Raw genomic sequence first — 15,958 nt, forward strand, 5'->3', positions numbered from 1 at the left:
TACCTGCTCAGTATTAAAAAAAGAAACCAATACTCCAATATGGCAGGGGACATCACAGGGTACCATAATACTGAGTTTTATTCATTTTTACTGTAGCATTTTTTTCTTATAGGCCTCGAAACCTTTATTCTATTGGTGAAAATGCAAAAAAAGGAGATTTCACTGCTTTTTTCACGTCTAGACCACATTAGACCAGGTCCAGATCAAACGCCACTATACTAAAACCTGTCAAATCTGGACTAGATTACCAAGGAGACTCCAGAGACTCATCAAAACACAGTTTCAGATTTGTGAAACCTTTATTCTATTTGTGAAAATGCAAAAAAGGGCAATTTCACTGCTTTTTTCACATCTAGACCACATTAGACCAGGTCCAGATCAAACACCACTATACTTAGACCTGTCATTTCTGGACTAGATTACAAAGGAGACTCCAGAGAGTCATTAAAACACAGTTTCAGATTTGTGAAACCTTTATTTGATTTTTTTGATTTTTTGATATTTGATTGTTTTAAACCCTTTACCAGATTTGTGAATCTTTTTATCTATTTGTGAAAATGCAAAAAAGGCTGATTTCACAGTTTTTTCTCTATACACACCACAAAAGACAAGGTTTAGATCAAAAACTACTGTATTTAGACTGGTCCAACCTGGGCTAAGTTGTTATTGAGAGCCTAAAGATTGTTTAAGACCCCTTTCCAGATGTGAAACTTTTTATCTATTTGTGAAAACAGAGTAAAGGCTGATTTCACTGTTTTTTCCTCTATACACACCACAAAAGACAAGGTTTAGATCAAAAAACACTTTACTTAGACTGGTCCAACCTGGACAAGATTATTATTGAAAGCCTTTAGTCTATGTATAATACTATTTTATATTTGTGAAACATTTCATGTATTTGTGAAAACAGAGTAAAGGCTGATTTTACTGTTTTTTATCTATACACACAAGAAAGACGTTTGAAAGACGTTGTTTGTGACAATGCATAAGTTTTAGTGCATAATAATAACATAATTGTCATGATGTAATTTTTTATTTTTTTTTAACAGCAATCAAAATATTAGGCTACCTTTTGACTCCTGTTTAGGTCCAGATATGTTTGGAGAATACTTACCCAGTCCATGACAGGTGAGTCTGTGTCCTTGGCACCACACAGGAGGCACAGACCATACAGTGGCTCTACATAATAGAATCAGAGATCAAAATAACACTAAAATTTAAGTTCTACTTAATCCAATGCCTTAATATCTTAATTGAAAATCCTGCCACTGACCAGAAGACATCATAATCTTTGCTGCCAGTTCTCTTCGCAGTATTGTGATTGCTTTTCTTGCAGGATCTATGGCAATCTTTCCTGGTGTGCTGGGGAAGTGGCTGACCATTTCTGAGGCCATCTGTTAAATCAATTGAAAAAGTTAATTTCACTCATTAGGTGCAGCAAAAATGCTCACAGGTTTTGACAATGACACAGTAACTCACAGGCTACTGTGATCAGCTTTCATTAAGTGCAGAGATATAGGCTACCAAAATATAGATATTCTAAATTTTCTCAGCGAGGATTGCCCTTCTAATCAATTAGAGGCCCATAACTTCGAGCTTCTCTGAATGGTATGCACTGTTTGTCAATCATCTTTTTAGCCAGTCAGAGTGAGATAAATCAGAAGAGAAGCTCAAAGGGATGGGCATCTCCCTCCCTCAGTTTTTCTGTTCTCTCTGTCCAGCCCTACCTGATTTGTATTTGACTGGCTACAAAGTTGATTGAAAGCCAGTTCAGAGAGAACAGGGATAGGGAGTGGAGGGAGTAGTGGGAATTCTTTCTAAGAAGTTTTGTCTAGCGCTAACCTGACATGCAGATCTTGCATATTGTGGCCTTGAATAATTTCTTTAGTTCACTCAGAGACAGTTGCATCAGTTATCCATTATTGCAAATGGTGTTTTGCACAAAAAACAGCCACACGCAAATAGCATGCGAGGGATGCTGCTGGGAGCAATAAAATCCAATGCTACATGCAAAGGTAAAGTATGCATGCAAAGGTTTAACTGACCCTTTTTTGCAAAGTTGTTATAGCAGTAAAAGCTTATAACATTAACATTGGGTGTGTTCAATTTAGATATGCCAGTGGTGCACCAGTATAAATAATGTATGGTTGTTTCAAAGGTTCTGTCTACACAGACTTAAATTTAATGTTATGAGCTACACCTGTTTACAGCTACTATAGGAAGCCAAAGCGTTGGGCAGGATATTTTTTGTACAGGTTGTATGAAGTGGGAGATGCTGTGGGTAAAGTTGGCTCAGGTTATGGATATTCTGTATATATACAATCATGCTTATTCTCACTAGTGACATGATTTATGTGAAATGCCTACTTTTGTCAATCCCTTACCTTCATCACGAAAACTCCACAGCTGGAGCCATCAGTCTGAAGTGTGTGGCTAACCGTTGACAGTCTCCAATTTAAATGAAGCCAGTCTTCAATTCCAAATTGGTTGTGCCTCATTTTAAAGTACTGTCTAAACAGAGAAAAACAAACACATACATGCAAACGACACAATTACATTAAGTTTATCTTGTAATAGAGAGGTACCAATCAAAAACAAGAACAATACAGCACCCATCAAAGGTCAAAGTCCCTAACAAGTTGTAATTTTTTATTTGCTTTTGATGTTGGAAGTATAGTCTCCTTTGCATGGAAATGTTTACCTGAATCTGTTGACTGCTTGTGCAGATGCTTCTTTCTCCTCCACTCCCATTGGATCAAGAACAAAGATTTGGTTTGTCACTGCATTCAGGAACTGTAATGCCAAAAATAAAAGTGAGTTATTTTCAAAGTCAAAGCAGAAAGTGATGTAGAAAATTAACTTCTTTCTTTCTTCTTTATTGGGTACTGTAATCATAACCACGTGTACACCATTATGACACTTATGACACTATGCATTACATTAAAAAAACAGCATTATGCCACAGAGGTTTTTATGTAAATCTACAGTCCAATTTATTCTTCCTTACTATGAATTTTCAATTGAATCAAACTTTTCCATGTAACAATCTGTACTCACTACAAAATTCCAGTGATTGTTGTTGACATGCACAATTCCAATGATGCCATCAAAGTCATCAAAACGGATCTGTTGGATGGCACAAATACAATTGGCCTATTAAAAACCATATAGCCTACTGTACTCTCAACACTTGATGAGTTAATGCAACATTATGGCATATTCACTGTGTATTAGGGCCTACCACTTTAATGTCTTACCCATTTGTATTAAATGTCACTAGAGGTTTGTGTACACAGCAAGGCACACAGATTTAGTTGTTTCTTTGTTTTAGCCAAACATGGTCTTTCTTGTGATTAAACTGGGGCTATTTGTTTAGCCAAAATGTCAGATAGTGTTCTTCAGAATGATTCCTACATTAACCAGTGTTTCCTTTTAAATTACATAACTTACAGACTTATATTAATCATTATGATGTATTATAGGCCTTTTGCCTCTTCCAGAGTCGACAATGAAGTAAAAAGATGCCTATGTCCTTTTAATAATGGCCCCTATATTCTGTAACAGCCTCCCACAATACTTCAGATGAGCAGATCAAGGGTCTACTAGTAAACAGCTCAAGCTGTGGAGTTATTTTTTACTATGCTTTATAAATGTTTTTTTGTACACAGGTAAATCCTGTATTTAAACAGGTAGTTTCACTGAGATCAAGATCTCCTGTTATATCTATTATTGTAAAAAACATATTTAATGATGCCATTTTTCTCACTACTTTACTTTTTACCATTCTGCAAGCAATTACTTACCCTTTTCAATCCCTGTCTTGCAACCTGCTCCCGTGTCCCATGTAAAATAACTCCCATTGTGCTGTAATCCATATGGAAAAGCCGTCCTTTTGCATCCTTCTCATTTAGAATGCACTGTAGGAAGCGATCTATTGTCTGCAAGGAGAGGATTAAACAACCCTAATTAAAATGAATACAAAATATTTGCAAAGCATAATATAATTAAAACATTTATTTTTACAGTTGCCATTTTAGTAATGTAAAACACACACTTCTAATGCATTGTTAGGCTCTTGCTGTAAGATCTAACTGTCTTACCTCGCCATATAACCATTTGTGAGGGATCAATGACAAGAATTCCTTCTGACGAAGAATGCAATCAAAACGATATTTCTTCACATGTGATTTCACCACAGCAACCACAACTTCACTGCCCTTCTGTTTCCAAAGCTGCTTCACCTAAAGCCATAAAATAATTGGAAATTCATGCAATTAAAGCCCTTTTGGTGAATTGATATGAAAACTTTAATTGGGTTATTGGCTGGGTAGGACCTCAGGATACGATACGTGTCACGATACATGGGTCACGATACAATTGTAACACGATACATTGCGATACGATACATATTGCGATACATTGCAATACTCTACATAATTAACTGAAAATTTAAAAATAGAGCTGAAAATACAACTTGCTGTGTCCCACCTCGGTAGTCTAATATGTACATCACATTATATTGATAACTCAGCGGACAAATTGAGTCAAAACTATTTAATTCAAAGGGATTTGAGGGAAATTTAAGGACATTTTAAATCCGTTTAAAACATTAATAATTTTTTTTAATGTATCGATACGAGGGGCTGGAAAATCGATACAGTATCATGGAAAAAAATATTGCAATACTCAGCTGTATCGATTTTTTTGCACAGCCCTACTTTTAACATAGTCATTTACCTACATTAATTGATAATAAATGTTGAAATATAAAAGTTAAAAGCTCCCATACCTTTTCTTGTATTAGTTGAGAATCATGTTTTTGGACTTCACTGATTGTTTCCATGATGTCATCTATGGTGCCTGTCTCTTTAGCAGCATCAGCACTTTTTCTCTTTTTCTTTTCAGCACTGTCTTTTTCGTAGTTGTTGTTGGCTGTTGTTGCATTTACACTTCTTGTCTCCTTGACATCATTTTCATGGTCTCTTGTTTCCATCTTTGTATTGTTGTCTGTCTGCTTATCATTGTCTTTATCTTGATCCACTACTCTGTGTTTTACCCGACTTGGTACTGGAGCACTCAGTGGGGCATTGTAGTATTTAGACTTTGTCAAGGTTGTTTCCCTTTTTGCCCATTGTTCTTCAGCTAGCTGTAGATGTTTCTTATTGGGGATCCTCAAAGGCCTGTCAAGAAGAGAGGAGGACAGGCCATGCTGTATGATATGCTCCTTGTACCTCCCCTTCAGTGAGGAGAACATAGAAGTGATAAATTCAGCTGGCCTCATCTTTCTCCGTCTTTGAAGAATGGAATTTTTAACAATTCCAAACCAGGCTTCAACATGGGAGTTGGTGTCCCTGGTCTTATCTCCTCCCATATTCTTGATTTCTTTTCTGTCTGATGCATAGCGAGACAAGTCCCCAAGAAGAACACCACTCCACAAAGGGAAGAGGCCAAGATAGTGTTGGATGATGGCCTCACAAAAGTAGTCATTGTCCACGTCTTCCTCCTCACTTTCCTCTGTGATGGACATGCGGGTCTCCTCATACACCTGGGAGAACTCCCGGGTAAATGGGGACCGGCCAATGATGGTTGTAGCCATCTTTTCATCCTCCCCAATGTTTTCAGTCTGTCCCATGCTGTCATCATCTGGCATTTTGTTTTTCTTTATTAGCTGATTTAGTGCATTGATTGCCACATTTACAGATGCATTTTGTTTCTGTGACAGGAATGTCACACACATAGACTTGAATGTCTTCTTGGCCTCATCAAAAGATGAACTGTTTTGGAGAAGGGCAAAACACAAGGTGCCAAACTCTTGAAGCCCTTTGTCCTTTGTCACCTTTCGGATGGCCTGGCTCACTGTTTTTATCATATGAGCAGCACAGAGGTGCAACACTGAAAAAGTTTGTAAGTCTTTATGCAGCAATTGGTGGTGACAAACCAAGTGTGCCCTTTCAAGGTATGACTTCACATGTTCTTTGTTGAATGCCAAGAGGACACTTTAAATTAAGGCCCAGCTGAAGTCTGTCTCAAGTTGGCCCACCTTCCTTGATGTGCACTTCTGGAGGCTGTGTACAAATCTGGAAAGCCAGAATGAAATATTTGGCACATCGTGCTCATTGGTGAGCATTTCTGATACTGGCAATGGTGGCTTGTTTGTGCCACTTCCACTTAGGGTGAGAGCATAATAAAATACTCTCTTGTTTTGGTCAGGGATTTTGCTTACAACTCCTCCTGTAGAGTCTAGATAGAGTGCCAGATTTTTATTTTTTTTTTAAATGGGACACAAGTATGACCAGACCATGTTCTGTGAACATATGGACAGCGAAAGGTTCAACTTGTAAGTGCTGAATGTACCCTGGCCACTGATTGAACCCACTGTCACACTCTTTAATTATTTTCTGTGTCAACATCATTTCCATGACAACGTTGTCATGTAGTCGGGCACTTGCTTTTATTTCTGATGAAATAGTTTTGAGGACTTGTTTTGTGAGACTCCGGGATAGATTTCCTGCCACAATTTCCTGAGTTGGAGTGTTACTCAACTTGGAGTGATAAAAATTGCTCACTCCTTTTTGAGACTTTGCTATTTTCCCTCGACGCGAGAAGCTTGCTCTGCGGAATTTGTAGTGGGTTTTTTTATGCTGAACATCCCCAAATCTCCTGACTTTTATTTTAATTTTATTTTCTTGTGGCTTTGGTTTGGTCATCAACGTAAAGAAATACTGCGTACTGCATGTCGGGAATGTGCACTGTGCCCTTATGTTTAAATATGGCAGTGATTTTTTTCTGCTTTTCTCCTCTTTTATATGATGATATTTAAAAGCCACCGGGCAACAGGGGTTCACTTTCCTAAAATGTTTATACACAATGTGTGTCCACCCTTTCTTTAAATTCGTCATCCCCTTTCGAGGTGCAATTTTCTTCCATTGCTGTTTTTTTAAATGTATCACAAATTTCTTCGGCACCTCTTTGGTCTTCCTAAAGTTTCTTTTTTTTTTTCCTCCTTGTCATGTTTCTGTGTGTCCTCCATCTCATGGTTCTCTCTGTCCTCTACTTCATGGTCTTCTCTGCCCTCCACCTCTTGATTCTGTCTGTCCTCCACCACTCGATTCTGTCTGTCCTCCCCCACTTGATTCTGTCTGTCCGCCACCTCTTGACTCTGTGTCCTCTACCTCATGGTTCTGTCTGACCTCCTCCACTTGATTCTGTCTGTCCTCCACCACTTGATTCTGTCTGTCCTCCACCTCTTGACTCTGTGTGTCCCCTACCTCATGGTTCTGTCTGACCTCCTCCACTTGATTCTGTCTGTCCTCCACCACTTGATTCTGTCTGTCCGCCACCTCTTGACTCTGTGTGTCCCCTACCTCATGGTTCTGTCTGACCTCCTCCACTTGATTCTGTCTGTCCTCCACCACTCGATTCTGTCTGTCCTCCACCTCATGACTCTGTGTGTCCCCTACCTCATGGTTCTGTCTGACCTCCTCCACTTGATTCTGTCTGTCCTCCACTTCTTGACTCTGTGTGTCCCCTACCTCATGGTTCTGTCTGTCCTCTACTTGATTCTGTCTGTCCTCCACCACTCGATTCTGTCTGACCTCCTCCACTTGATTCTGTCTGTCCTCCACTACTCGATTCTGTCTGTCCTCCACCTCTTGACTCTGTGTGTCCCCTACCTCATGGTTCTGTCTGACCTCCTCCACTTGATTCTGCCTGTCCTCCACCACTCGATTCTGTCTGTCCTCCACCGCTTGACTCTGTGTGCCCCCTACCTCATGGTTCTGTCTGACCTCCTCCACTTGATTCTGTCTGTCCTCCACCACTCGATTCTGTCTGTCCTCCACCTCTTGACTCTGTGTCCCCTACCTCATGGTTCTGTCTTTCGTCCTCCACTTGGTTTTGTGTGTCCTCTACCTCATCTGCTTGTGTTTCTTGTACCCCATGTACTGATACACATCTAAGGGGCTGGTATTTGCATGTTTTCGTTTGTTTGGCAAGAACTGTGGTCCGCATACCTTTTCTGTCTGAATGCCAGACAACAGATAGCCATTTTTTGTATTTTGTTGAATCTTTTTTGAAGATTTTCATTGATAAGGTCTTCCATATTTCAGATTTCCAGGGAATAGTTTTAGAGAGAAATTTTATTTTACAAAATACATTTATTAATTTCTCTTTTCCTCCAGCCTCTTCCCACAAATCTGGATATCCTGGTCTTTCACCTCTTCTTAAAGGATGCATTTTTCACATATTGAGCCTATTGAAGAAATCATAATTGATTCCTTACAGTGACTGTACACAGAATCTATACTGCTACCCTCGTACTTTACACAGCCATGGAACACCAACAACAAGTTATAGAAAGAGATATACACCTAAAACCATATAGGCTATAAAACAGGTTATAGAAAAAGACATGAAGCCCACTCTAAGTTGCCTAGTTAAAAAGAGGAAACAATTGCACCACGACCCAACCTTCTACTGGTCAAAGCATGCCTATCTATGAGAATCCCATAGGTCTTGGCCAGCGGGGATGTGAATGGGCCGGAGCCACGCACCACACCCCAAACTTCTACTGGTCAAGAGTACTATGGATCCTTCTCTAAATACTCACCTGAAATTCCTTGGCAATCCATGAATCCATGCTGTGGCTGAGTGCTGCCACTAGGGGTCATTTTCAACTGTAACAAACTGGGTACTGGTTCTAGCTAACCAATTTTGAGAGTCGTTTCTCGGGTAGAGGAGATCGAGAAGAACGGTGCGATATATAACACTTACTAATTTTTGTTATGGTTGATATTTTATATTTCAATTTTCAAATAAATGATAAAATACCAATTTTTCCCAGGGTGCTGTGACCAGAATGATTTGTTACAATGTATCAAAACAGTACTGTACAGTAGTTTGTGGTCTAGACCATATCTTTTGTGGTGTGTATAGAGAAAAAACAGTGAAATCAGCCTTTACTCTGTTTTCACAAATAGATAAAAAGATTCACAAATCTGGTAAAGGGTTTAAAACAATCTTTACGCTCTCACTGACAATTTAGCCCAGGTTGGACCAGTCTAAATACAGTAGTTTTTGATCTAAACCTTGTCTTTTGTGGTGTGTATAGAGAAAAAACAGTGAAATCAGCCTTTACTCTGTTTTCACAAATAGATAAAAAGATTCACAAATCTGGTAAAGGGTTTAAAACAATCTTTAGGCTCTTAATGACAATTTAGCCCAGGTTGGACCAGTCTAAATACAGTAGTTTTTTATCTAAACCTTGTCTTTTGTGGTGTGTATAGAGAAAAAAACAGTGAAATCAGCCTTTACTCTGTTTTCACAAATAGATAAAAAGATTCACAAATCTGGTAAAGGGTTTAAAACAATCTTTACGCTCTCACTGACAATTTAGCCCAGGTTGGACCAGTCTAAATACAGTAGTTTTTGATCTAAACCTTGTCTTTTGTGGTGTGTATAGAGAAAAAAACAGTGAAATCAGCTTTACTCTGTTTTCACAAATAGATAAAAAGATTCACAAATCTGGTAAAGGGTTTAAAACAATTTTTTTACGCTCTCACTGACAATTTAGCCCAGGTTGGACCAGTCTAAGTAAAGTATTTTGTGATCTAAACCTTGTCTTTTGTGGTGTGTATAGAGAAAAAGCAGTGAAATCTCCCTTTTTTGCATTTTCACAAATAGAATAAAGGTTTCACAAATCTGAAACTGTGTTTTAGTGAGTCTCTGGAGTCTCCTTGGTAATCTAGTCCAGATTTGACAGGTCTAAGTATAGTGGTGTTTGATCTGGACCTGGTCTAATGTGGTCTAGATGTGAAAAAAGCAGTGGAATCGCTCTTTTTTCAGTTTTCACAAATAGAATAAAGGTTTCACAAATCTGAAACTGTGTTGTAATGAGTCTCTGGAGTCTCCTTTGTAATCTAGTCCAGAAATGACAGGTCTAAGTATAGTGTTTTTTGATCTGGACCTGGTCTAATGTGGTCTGGATGGAGAAATATCAGTGAAATCTCCCTTTTTTGCATTTTCATAAATAGAATAAAGGTTTCACAAATCTGAAACTGTGTTTTAATGAGTCTCTGGAGTCTCCTTGGTAATCTAGTCCAGATTTGACAGGTTTTAGTATAGTGGTTTTTGATCTGGACCTGGTCTAATGTGGTCTAGATGTGAAAAAAGCAGTGAAATCTCCTTTTTTTGCATTTTATACAATAGCATAAAGGTTTCGAGGCCTATAAGAAAAAAAATGCTACAGTAAAAATGAATAAAACTCAGTATTATGATACCCTGTGATGTCCCCTGCCATATTGGAGTATTGGTTTCTTGAGACTTTTTAATACTGAGCAGGTAGGACCACAGCAACAGAAATAGCAATAAGACTAAAAATCAGTTTACCATGAGTAAGGGCAATAAGAAAAAAATCCAGTATTGTAAATCAATTAAAGACCATTTAATTCTATGATTCATTCTCATTTCATCTTCCCCCTTGTAGGAGACATACAGGGTGGAGATGAGGTTCACGGTGCGCTTGAGTGTGTGTGTTGCAGAGGTGGTGGTTCACGTGGGAGTAGGCGTGTGCATGTACGGAAGTGTGTGCGTAAAGGTGCTCACTCACCTGTCACACAGATGAAGAGAGTCAGGCTGGGTAGTAGCCGTAATTTTTGTTGACCGCTACTCATTCATTCTTGCTGCGCTGTGATAGCTCTGTGCTGGTTTTTTACAATAAATACACCAAAAGCATATTTGGATCTCAGCGTATCTGTCACCATAACCTCCTTGCGTGTCACAAATCTGCGAACCCCAGGACCCAACCTCATACTCTCAGCGGCTAAAAAGGTGTGTTTTTGGAAGCCGCAACATTTTGTCAACAAAAAAGGCGTTTAATGAAAATCATCAAGCCGCGCACGAGGGCCAAAGAACCAAGTCATCACGCAACGACCAGCCCGAGAACAAAGGAGCCACAGCTAAGTGCCAAATCACGCTATCCATTCACCTGGGAACAGGTAGGCCTGAACCTGTTTAGGTTTGGGGATTAAGGAATCCGCTTGGATTGAAATGCATTTTGTCAAATGAGGACAATGTATTGAATGGATGTTACGCTGGTTGCATTGGCGCATTGATGGTGGCGCAACTTCTCCGTGCTTTATTCGATTATGATGTCGGGACTTTGTGGCATAGATACGTGGCGGCTGGTGGTGTCTAAAGGCCTATTGCTTGTTGAATTGCTTGGATCGAATCTGCTCTGTCAATGAACTTAAATGCAATGTATGGATGAATTCGGATGCAATATTTTTGGATGACTTTTAAACGCAATGTCAATGGATGGATTTTGAATGCGCTCTTGAACTGTGATTGTGTTGCTCCACACAAAATACAATCTAAAGGAAATGAGTCAAATAAACGCTGTTGCTGAATGTTCAAACATGGAAAATGAAAAAAGAGAAATTAAACTGACAGCCAAAGCTTTGGAAAATAAAATCGAACGGCTCCAGCATGAGCGCAAAAGTGCCGTCAATAACATCAAAGCGCTTATTCCACAAATAAAAGCGCACATGAAATCAAAGGAAAATGCAACTGAAATCCCTTCACAATTGAACAACTTGAATGCATTGTGTAAAAAGGCCACCGACCTGCACAATGAATTACTGCCACTACTTCCTGATGATGAGGTTAAGAAACAAAACGAGTGGTTTTCTGGCATTATGGATTACAGTGATGCATTCAAAGAACAAGTGGAAACATGGATACAGGAAAATCTACATGAAAACTCAAATCAATTACCATTTCAGACAAATACTTCTGAGCAACCACCAAAGGAAATAAACCATGTAGAACAAGCTCCTGTCGAGAAAGGCAAGGATTTGCCTGCTGCTGACCCTCCAGTACCTGTTCCCATTGTACAAGATCCCCAGGATGAACTTCGGCCCTGTGACAGCATCTCAAATGCAACCAAGAGATCACGCTCACATCATTCCTCACGCTCATCTGCTCGCTTAAAAACTGAAACAAATCTAGCAATTTTGGCAGCAAAACAAAAGGCATTAATGGAAAAACACGCATTGGATGAAGAGGAGTTAAAGTTACGCAAAAGGAGAGAACAGTTTGCATGGGAAGAAGAAGAATTAAAGCTACGCAAAAGAAGAGAACAATTTTTACTGGAGAATGAAATTGCTGAGGAAATGGCAAAATTAAGTGTTATAAAGTCACAAAGCAGTGTTGGCAGTAAAACAAAGTCAAAGGTTTCAGATGGGATGAACTCATACTATGAAAGAACACGCTCAAAACAACAATTTAATGTCAATGCCACTGAATTTGTGCCATCACTGCCAGTCAAACTAAAACCTAATGCAATTGAAACCATACAGCTAGCTGTGAAGCCTAAAGTCACTCACTTACCTGACATAAAACAGCCCCCAGGTCCTTCTTACATGCTCCAACGTTACCTAATGGCCCCGGAAGATCCTGTGACCAATGTTACACAAACTGACGCATCACAAAATGACAGTGTGCTGGACATAATGAGAAAACAAAATGAAATTACAACACTCCTAATGCAACAGCAATGCCTCTCAGCACTCCCAAAAAGGGAAATTCCCATTTTCGATGGTAACCCACTCAAATACCATTCATTTATTAAAGCTTTTGAAAATGGAGTTGAGCGAAACACCAATAACAACTGTGACAGACTCTACTTCCTTGAACAGTACACCAAAGGACATGCAAAAGAGCTGGTGAGGAGCTGTCAGCACATTGAGTCGGACAGAGGATATGTGAAGGCGAAGGCTCTATTGAGAGAGCACTATGGCAATGAGCAAAAGGTGGCAGCAGCATACATGGAAAGAGCTCTGTCATGGCCCACTATTAAAACGGAGGATGTGAGGGCCCTCCAGGAGTACAGCCTCTTTCTGTGTGGATGCTGCAACGCTATGGAGGATGTGCAGTATTTAAATGATCTGGACACGCCCACAAACATGTTGGAAATCATCAAAAAACTGCCCTACAAACTCCGAGACCGCTGGAGGTGCCACGCATGTGGCCTGCAGGAAAGGTACGACAGAAGAGCAAGGTTTATGGACATTGCAAACTTTGTTGAGAAACAGGTGAAAATCTTGACAGACCCTGTGTTTGGAAACATCCAGGACACTGCTACATCAACCAAACAAATGAAACACAAACCTCACCCTCGCTCCGGCATCAGAGGAACGAGCTTCGCTACCACAGTGAATCGTGTGGAGAGAACAGCCCAACCTGTGAACAAAGCCAAGGATATAAAGCCACCAGCCAAGAGGATCTGTCCCTGCTGCACTGGAGGACACACATTGGATGTGTGTGCGCGGTTGGAAAAAATGGCACACAAGGAGAAAATTGACTTCCTGAAGGAAAATGGTGCTTGTTTTCGCTGCTTGTGTATAGGACACATCAGCAAAAATTGCCAAAGGAAGATTTCCTGCTCAAAGTGTGGCCAAAAACACCCGACTGTGCTCCATAAGGACAGTGTAGCAACTGCAGAACCGGCTGAGAGAAGCGTCCAGGTGACAGTGGACGGCACCTTGGTTTCCAGTGGGCTTACAGGGGCTGGTGAGATGGATTGCAAGCTTCCTATTGTGCCGGTCCAGGTAAAGGCGAAGAAGGGCAATAAGATCATTCTCACGTATGCTTTTTTGGACCAGGGAAGTACTGCAGTGTTCTGTACTGAGAGTCTGAAGCAGAAGCTCAATTTGTCTGGGAAGAGAGCCAACATTCTTCTCAGGACCATGGGGCAGGAGAAGGTGGTCAGTAGCTACATCGTGCCAGAGCTGGAGGTGGCGGCACTTGAAGATGACGCCTTCATTGAGTTGCCAAAAGCTTACACTCAGTTGTCAATGCCAGTTCACAAAGCAAACATACCCACAAATAAGGATCTGACAAGGTGGCCATATTTAAAACACCTCTCCTTACCACAGATTGAGGCTGGAATTGAGTTGCTGATCGGAACAAATGTCCCACGAGCCATGGAACCGCTTGAAGTCATCCGCAGTGAGCATAATGGACCCTACGCTATAAGGACGGTGCTGGGCTGGACAGTAAACGGACCACTGACAGGAAATGGTGGAGAGGCCAATTACTGTGAGCAGCCAGTAACTGTGAATCGTGTGTCCATTGTAAATTTGGATGAACTGTGGCAACAGCAATTTAAGATGGACTTTCCAGAATCTGCTGTGGAGGAGCAAGTGGGTCTGTCCAGAGAAGACCTGAGGTTCATGGACATGGTCACAAAGTCAGCCAAACACGTCGATGGTCACTACCAGGTCGCCCTGCCTTTGAAAAATCCAAACGTCAGCATGCCAAATAACAGGAAAGTGGTGGAACAGCGCCTATACCATCTGAAGAGGAGGCTCCAGAGGGATCCAGTGTTTCACAAGGAGTATAACACCTTTATTAATGATCTCCTTGGTAAAGGCTATGCTGAAAGAGTTCCTGATGCAGAGCTGGAAAGAAGTGATGGCAGGGTTTGGTATATACCGCACCATGGTGTCCACCACCCGACAAAAGGAAAACTCCGAGTTGTGTTTGATTGTGGTGCCAGTTACAAAGGACAATCTCTGAATGAAGAGCTGTTGCAAGGCCCCGATCTAACCAGCTCACTAATTGGAGTTGTGACCAGGTTCAGGAGGGAACCTGTGGTTTTTATGGCTGACATAGAAGCTATGTTTCACCAAGTGCGAGTGCCCCCAGAGGATGCCGACCTGCTGCGATTCCTCTGGTGGCCACAAGGAGACCTGAGTCAAGCACCATGTGAACACAGGATGAAGGTGCACCTTTTTGGAGCTACATCTTCCCCTAGCTGTGCTAACTACGCCCTCAGGAAATGTGCAGAGGATTTTGGACATGAGCACAAGGAGGAGACGGTGGACAAGCTGCAGCACTGCTTCTATGTGGATGACTGTTTGGTGTCAGTTGCAACAGAGGAGGAAGCACTGACCCTCTGTCATGAACTCATGTCTCTGTGCGCTAAAGGGGGATTCTGTTTGACTAAGTGGCACAGTAACAGATCTGAAGTGCTCAAGGCCATTCCAGAGCCGCACAGAGCTAAAGGCGTGAGGCAGTTGGACCTGGAGCGGGAGTTTGTGCCCATTGAAAGAGTGCTGGGTGTGGAGTGGTGTATCAAGTCAGACACCTTTAAAATCAAAATTGTATGGAAGGACAGACCACTCACCCGCAGAGGCATCCTTTCTACTGTCAGCTCTATTTATGACCCTCTGGGTATGCTAAGTCCCCTTGTTCTGACAGCAAAGAGGATCTTGAGGGATTTGTGCAGAAGAGGAGTTGGTTGGGATGAGCCCATACCAGAGACTGTCTCCAAAGAGTGGCTTAAGTGGATGCAAGGGCTCCACCTACTGGACAACTTTGAGCTACACAGATGTTTAAAACCTCTGGAGTTTGGAGATGCTATTACTGCGCAATTACACCATTTCTGCGATGCTTGTGAGGAAGGCTATGGTACAGTCACTTACCTGCTGTTAAAGAACGAGCACCTCCAAATGCACAGTGCTTTCATTATGGGAAAAGCTCGTGTTGCCCCACTGAAGACAGTTACAATTCCAAGAATGGAACTGATTGCTGCAACAATGGCCAGTCGCATGGACGTCCTGTGGAAGAAAGAGCTACACATGAGTCTTCAGGAATCTGTGTTTTGGACTGATAGTGCTTCTGTGCTGAAATACATCAAAAATGAAAGCTCGAGATTCAAGGTGTTTGTTGCCAATCGTGTTTCAGAGATACTGAAATCATCTCACCCTGCACAGTGGAGGTATGTGGATACAGCTTCAAATCCAGCAGACGCAGCATCCAGAGGGGTCAAAGTGGAGGCATTTCTTAAGGACAGACTCTGGTTAACGGGACCTCTGTTTCTTTGCCAACCTGAAACAGAATGGCCTGTGAACCCTGAGCCTGTGAGCCATCTCTCCCAGGACGATCCAGAGGTGAA

This window comes from Centroberyx affinis, unplaced genomic scaffold, assembly GCF_046629955.1.
Source record: "Centroberyx affinis isolate AG114_WGS23_722 - 3 ecotype Tasmania unplaced genomic scaffold, CSIRO-AGI_Caff_v1 ptg000500l_1, whole genome shotgun sequence".
Lineage (NCBI taxonomy): Eukaryota > Metazoa > Chordata > Actinopteri > Beryciformes > Berycidae > Centroberyx > Centroberyx affinis.